This window comes from Echinops telfairi, unplaced genomic scaffold, assembly GCF_000313985.2.
Source record: "Echinops telfairi isolate 266 unplaced genomic scaffold, ASM31398v2 ScPeMD7_16;HRSCAF=60, whole genome shotgun sequence".
NCBI lineage: Eukaryota > Metazoa > Chordata > Mammalia > Afrosoricida > Tenrecidae > Echinops > Echinops telfairi.
Genome location: NW_022103913.1, coordinates 11592983 through 11599820, shown reverse-complemented (window position 1 = coordinate 11599820; position 6838 = coordinate 11592983).

Here is a 6838-nt window from a genome sequence, read left to right as displayed (position 1 = left end):
CACCCCTGGAACCATCGATGGATCCTGTTGTTTTCTCCTCCAGACTGTTCATCCAGCCTATCTTATGTAGATAGATCTGCAGAGATAATAATATGCACCAATAAACAAGGCATAACAAGACAAAGCAACAAAAGAGAACACAATGATGACAACAAAAATCAAAACCAATGACCCAGAAAAGAATAAATTAATTTAAAAAGATTTTTTTTTAATTTTAAAAAGAAAGAAAAACCTGTAATAGATCAAGGTCTGATTTTCGACCTCTAGGCATGTCCTCCAGTCAAGTCCGATGGGGTGCCATTTTCTGGCCCCAGAGTCTATCCTTTGCACTCCCTCGGGAGCTCCTTGCTCTGCTCCCCCGTTGCTCTATTGCACACCTTTAGTGTTTTGCCTCGGTGTCGCGGGGTCAGTCTGAGCCAATCCCGACAGAGTCTCCGGTGTTGTCCCCTGTAGGGTCTTGGGTCAGTGAGAGACTTCGTGTGGTTTTGGTGAAAGTTTACAGAACAAATAAATTTCTATTCAAAAATTTATACACATTCTGTTATGCAACATTGGTTATAATCCCTTTAATGTAACAGCACTCTATTTCCTCGGTCCCCTGGTTCCACTGGTCTCTCTTTCCTGCCTCTTCCTGTCTCTTCCTGCCATCTGAACTTTGCTTTCGTTAAATGCTGCCCTTGCGGTGTTAAAAGGTTGACTCTTCTGAGGAATACAATCTCGCGTGTGCTATGTTTTACTTCAAGGTCTATCTACAGTTTGGCTGAAAGGTGAGCTCCAGGGTACTTTCCATTCCAGGTTGGAAGGATCTTTAAGGACCACGGTTTCTGTGGTTTCACCCATTTCTAGCAGCCAAGTGAATCCACTTTTTGTCATTCTGAATTCTGTTCTTTGCATTTCTCCCAATCTACCCGGGCCCTACTATTGTGATCCTGATCCGAGCAGTAGACCTTCTAGACCTTCTAGACCTTCTGGCCTCAGGCTGTTGAAGCCTGTGGTTCCTCTGCTCTGTTAGCCTAATTGTCCAATTAGACAATTGGACTAATTGTCTTCTTGAGTTTTTTTGTGTATTTTTCCTCTCTTCTTTCCTCCAGATGGTGAGAGATTGATGGTTGCCTCTTAGAGAACCACTACCAAGCTTTTAGGAACCCCATCTCAACTCAACATGGTAGGCAAGAGAACACTGTCTTTGTTGGTTGTGTGACCTACTTGACCCCTGGAACTATGGTCCTCAGCCCTCAAGCCCAGTGACTCAGTCCTTCAAGGTGTTTGGTAATAGCCAAGACGTTTTTCTAACGCTGCCCCCTGTATGCTTTACAATGTGTATAGGCAGATACAAACACATGTAGAAATATCCTCTGCCAAACTTATATATGCTTGTGGATGTGTTCCCATGAGCCATCCCCAATCTGTTCAACATTCATATCTAACTATGCACCCACTTATAGTTCATTGTTTATAATCACTGCTATTGAGGCATTGTGTATGTACTAGAATTCATCATTTTTGCTTTTTATGCTTATGTACTTCCCATTGTCTTCCTTTCCTTCATTTATGTAGTGTTAACCCGGTGGTGTAATGGGTTACCACACATGGGCTTCAAGGTCAGCAGTTGGAGATCTACCAGCCACTCTATAGTAGAAAGATGAGGCTTTCTGCTCATGTAAAAATTTACAACCTTGGATATCCACAGGGACCGTTCTTTTTCTTGTTGAGGTGTTGAAGTTTTCTATACGTTTCGAGAACTAGGTGGTGCCTGGCTACCATGACCAACTGCTCTGTAAAGGATCACATTAGAAGGTCCTGGAGAGAGTAAGAGAAAAATGTGGAGCGCAACTGAACATCATAAAAGAAAGCAGGCTTACTGTTCCAAGAGGCTGATAGAACTCCCAAGTTACAGCCCCTAGTCACCCTTCACGTCGGGAACTGAACTCACTCTCCTGTGAGAATAATCAGCCATTTAAGATCAGAATAGCAGCATTTCCCCAAGGAAAATTATCAGACGATTAGGGAAGAAGGAAGAATGGAAATAGGAAATACAGCAAGGAGATGGAAAAATACATTTGTTAAGGGGGGGCCGGTGCAATGGACAATTGGACATCCCCTTACAGAAGGGTCACAAGGAAGAGACAAGCCAGTCAAGGTGCAGTGTAGAACCAAAGAAACATACAACTTTCCTCTAGTTCTTTACTGCTTCCTCCTCCCTACTATCACGACCCCAATTCTACCTTATAAATTCAGCTAGACCAGAGCATGTACATGGTACAGATAAGAGCTGGAAACACAGGGAATCCAAGACAGATAAACCCCTCAAAACCAATAATGAGAGTAGTGATACCAGGAGGGGAAGGGGAAGAAAGGGGGAACCAATAACAATGATCTACATATAACCCCCTCTCAGGGGGACAGACAGCAGAAAAGTGGGTGAAGGGAGACATCGGTCAATGTAAGACATGAAAAAATAATAATAATTTATAAATTACCAAGGGTTCATGAGGGAGGGAGGGTAGGTGGAGGAAGGAAAAAAATGAGGAGCTGATACCAAGGGCTCAAGTAGAAAGAAAATGTTTTGAAAATGATAATGGCAACATATGTACAAAATGTGCTTGACACAATGAATGGATGTATGGATTGTTACAAGAGCTGTATAAGCCCCCAATAAAATTTTTTTAATGTGCAAAATGTGTATGAAATATTGGATGTAAACCAGATGAATTACTCTTTATATTTTACCCAATTCACAATAAAAAAATTTTTAACTACTGTTGAATTTGATTGATTACAAATTAATTTTGATTGATAAATTTGAAGATTATTGCATGCTACTTATAATGATTAATAAAAATCTTTATTCTTTTAATTTTAAAAAGTCAGTGTGCTGTTGAACCAATAATTTCTGGTCTATGATCTATGGCAGGGCCTCTAGTCACCCTCTCATTAGCAGAATGAGATGACAGACATACCCAGGATCCAGTGAACTACCAAATCCTCCCTAAGTCTGGCACCAGCTCTTTCTACTTATCCAGATGTTCCTGAAGGTGTATCAAGAACCATTCCCCTAACATTGGGCCTTGGCTCAAGTACTCCCTTAACACAAGAACACTTTGTTCTAACAATGCAGCATTCTGTGATGCTCACCTTCCCAACACAATCCCTGAAGACAAAATGGGTGCATAAGCAAATGTGGTGAAGAAAGCTGATGGAGCACAGCTATCAAAAGATATAGCATGTAGGGTCTTAAAGTCTTGAAGATAAACAAGTGGCCATCTAGTAGGGACACAACAAAGCCCACATGGAAGAAGCACACCAGCCTGTGTGATCATGAGGTGTCTATGGGATCAGGTATCAGGCATCTAAGACCTATTATAAAACCATACCCAAGGTGAATGGGGATGGGGGCCATGGAGTGGAGACCCAATGCCCATCTGTAGACAATTGGACATCCCCTCACAGAGAGGTCACAGGGAAGAGATCAGCCAGTCAGGGTACAGTATAGCACCGATGAAACACACACGTTCCTCTAGTTTTTGTTGCTTCCTTCCTCCCACTATCATGATCTCAATTCTACCTTACAAATTGGATTAGACCAGACATGCACACTACTGCAGACAAGAGCCCACAACCCCTCAGGATCAACCCCTCAGGATCAACAATGAGAGGAGAGATACCAGGAGGATTAGGGGAGGTGGGAGAGAAAGGGGGAATTGATCACAAGGATCAATCTAGAACCCCCTCCCAGGGGAACGAATAATGGAAAAGTGGGTGAGGGGCAACAGAGGATGATGTAAAATATGCAAAAAATATCTATAACTTATCAAGGTTTCGTGAGGGAGGACAGGTGTGGAAAGAAGGGGGAAGAAATGGGGAGCTGATATCAGGGGCTCAAGTAGGAAGAAAATGCTTTGAAAATGATGATGGTGGCATATGTGCAAATGTGCTTGACACACTGGGTGAATGTATGGATTGTGATAAGAGATGTAAGAGCCCCCAATAAAAGTATTTAAAAATAAATAAATAAAAATTAAAATATTCAGATGGGGAAACAAAACAAAAAAACATTCCCCTATTACCACTGCCACTCTTCCAACACCACCCAAAGCTACCCTTCAGCTCCATTGTCAAGGATATGGTTAAAAAAAAAAAAGAAGAAGAAGAAGAAGAAGAAGCTCCTTACCTCATTCATCAACACTGCCTGCAACCATCAACCTCCTTAAAGTGTTAAAGAATTAAGACTGTCACTTTGAAGACTAAAGTGCACACCTAACACAAGCCACGGCATTTTTCAATCACCACACACAAATTAAAAGTTGGGCAATGAATAAAGAAGACCACAAGAGAATTGATGAATTTGAATTAAGTTATTGGCGAAAAATATTGAAAGTATCATCGACTGCCTAAAGAACAAACCAATTTGTCTTGGGAGAAGCACAATCAGAATGCATCTTAGAAGTAAAGATGACCAGACTTCATCTCAAGTACTTTGGACATGTTATCAGGAGAAATCTATCCCTCGAAAAAGGACACCATGGTTGGTAAAGAGCCAGTGAAAAAGAGGAAAACTACTAAGGAGATGGGTTTTCCACAGGGACTGCAACCACGGGCTCAAACCTAACAACTGCAAGGATGGCGCAGAATCAGGCAGGGCTTCACTCTGTTGCACATGGGTCTCAAGAAGGAGGAAATGGCTCAACAGCACTTCATAGCAACAACCACAGGGGGGAGCTATTTAAACCCAAGCCTCTCCCATCCCGAAACTTTTACTCGGGCTACTATCCAGCATTTTCCTCCATCTTAATTCCTTTCAGTCTAGCTTTTCTTTTCTTTCTTTTTTTTTAAATAATTCATTTTATTGGCAACTCTTACAGTTCTGATAATCCATACATCAATTGTATCAAGCACATTTGTACATATGTTGCCATCAACATTTCCAAAACATTTTCTTTCTACTTGAGCCCTTGGTATCAGCTCCTCTTCCTCCCCCCCTCCCTCACCCTCCCACGCTTGTGACCCCTTGATAAATTATAGACTATTATTATTTTCATGTCTTACACCATCTGCTGTGTTCCTTCACCTACATTTCGGTTGTTCATCCCCCAGGGGCGGGAGAGGTATACATCGGTCATTTCGATCATTGCTACCCCTTTCTCCCCCTCTCCTCCCCGCCACCTTCCTCCTTACCCTCATGGTATCACTACTGCTATTACTGTTCCTGAGGGGGTTATCTGTTCTGGATTCCCCGTGTTTCCAGCTCTTATCTGTACCAGTGTACACTCTCTGGTCTAGTCGGATTTGTCAGGTAGAACTGGGGTCATGATAGTAGGGCAGTGGGGGAGGAAGCATTAAAAAACTAGAGGAAGGTTGTGTGTTTCATTGGTGCTATACTGCACCCTGGCTGGCTCATCCCTTCCTTGTGACCCTTCTGTGAGGGGATGTCCAATTATCTACAGATGGGCTTTGGGCCTCCCCTCCGGCTCCCCTCATTCACATCCATATGATTGTTCGTTTGGGGTTTCTGATACCTGATCCCTTCGACACCTCATGATCACACAGGCTGGTATGCTTCTTCCATGTGGACTTTGTTGCTTCCCTACTAGATGATCACTTGTTTAACTTCAAGCCTTTAAGACCCCAGATGCTGTATCTTCTAATAGCCGGGCACCATCAGTTTTCTTCACCACATTTGCTTATGCACCCATTGTTTCTTCCACAATTGTGTCAGGAAGGTGAGCATCACAGAATAAAGTTATTAGAATATTAGAATATTCTATTAGAATAAAGTGTTCTTGCGTTCAGAAAGGACTTGTGTTTGACCCAATATCCGTCAAACAGTATATATTTTCTTTCCATTCAAGTTAAGCATGTTCTAGTACTATTTTCTTAAATTACTTCAACAAACATAATCAAAACACATTAACAAACACAGCTTTATGCTCAAGCAGGAGAAAAACATAAAGTTATTCACATAATAGCCCAAGATAGTGTTTCTGGGGGAACAAGAACTCTTATTCTACCTAGTGATGCCAATACACGGTTTCCTTCCAATTTGTGGTAATACCATACCCTACAGACCCAGCATCCTCTACATCAAGCTAGGGGGACTGAAAAAACATTGAGAAGACTTAAGCATCTCCTAAAGGCCACCGTTTGGATGTGGCATAAATCATTTCTATTCAAGTTCTATTGGTACTAGCCACATGGCCCTAAGAGAATATGAGAAATATAGCCTCGGGCTGGGCAGCTACTTCCTGGCTTCAACTTACTACTAAGCATAGGAATAGAGGAAATTTTGGTGGGCAACTATCAGATTTGGTCACACCCCTCTAACAAAGAAAAGGGAAAAGTTTGATTAATGAAAATCAGATAGGAAACCAAAATTGCTTTTTTCTTTGAATTACTTTGGTTCGATTTTTGAGAAAATCTATTACTGGGGACTATGTTCATATATTTCTTTTTATTCTTCATTCTTAACCTGGCTACTTAAAAATTTGACGCAAATATTGGATTCAGAGAGGGAAAAGGAAGGCATTGACATTTGTTCAAGGTCAAAGTAAATATATACTAAGTCAAAAAGTTTTTATGCTGCTGGCAGCCCAACGCATGACCCACTGCACCACCAGGGAACTGATTACAAGGATCTATATGTGACCTCCTCCCTGGGGGATGGGCAACAGAAAAATGGGTGAAAGGAGACGTCGGACAGGGAAAGATATGACAAAATAATAATTTATAAATTATCAAGGGTTCATGAGGGAGGGGGAAATGGGGAGGGAATGGAAAAAATGAGCTGATGCCAGGGGCTTAAGTGGAGAGCAAATGTTTTGAGAATGATGAGGGCAATGAA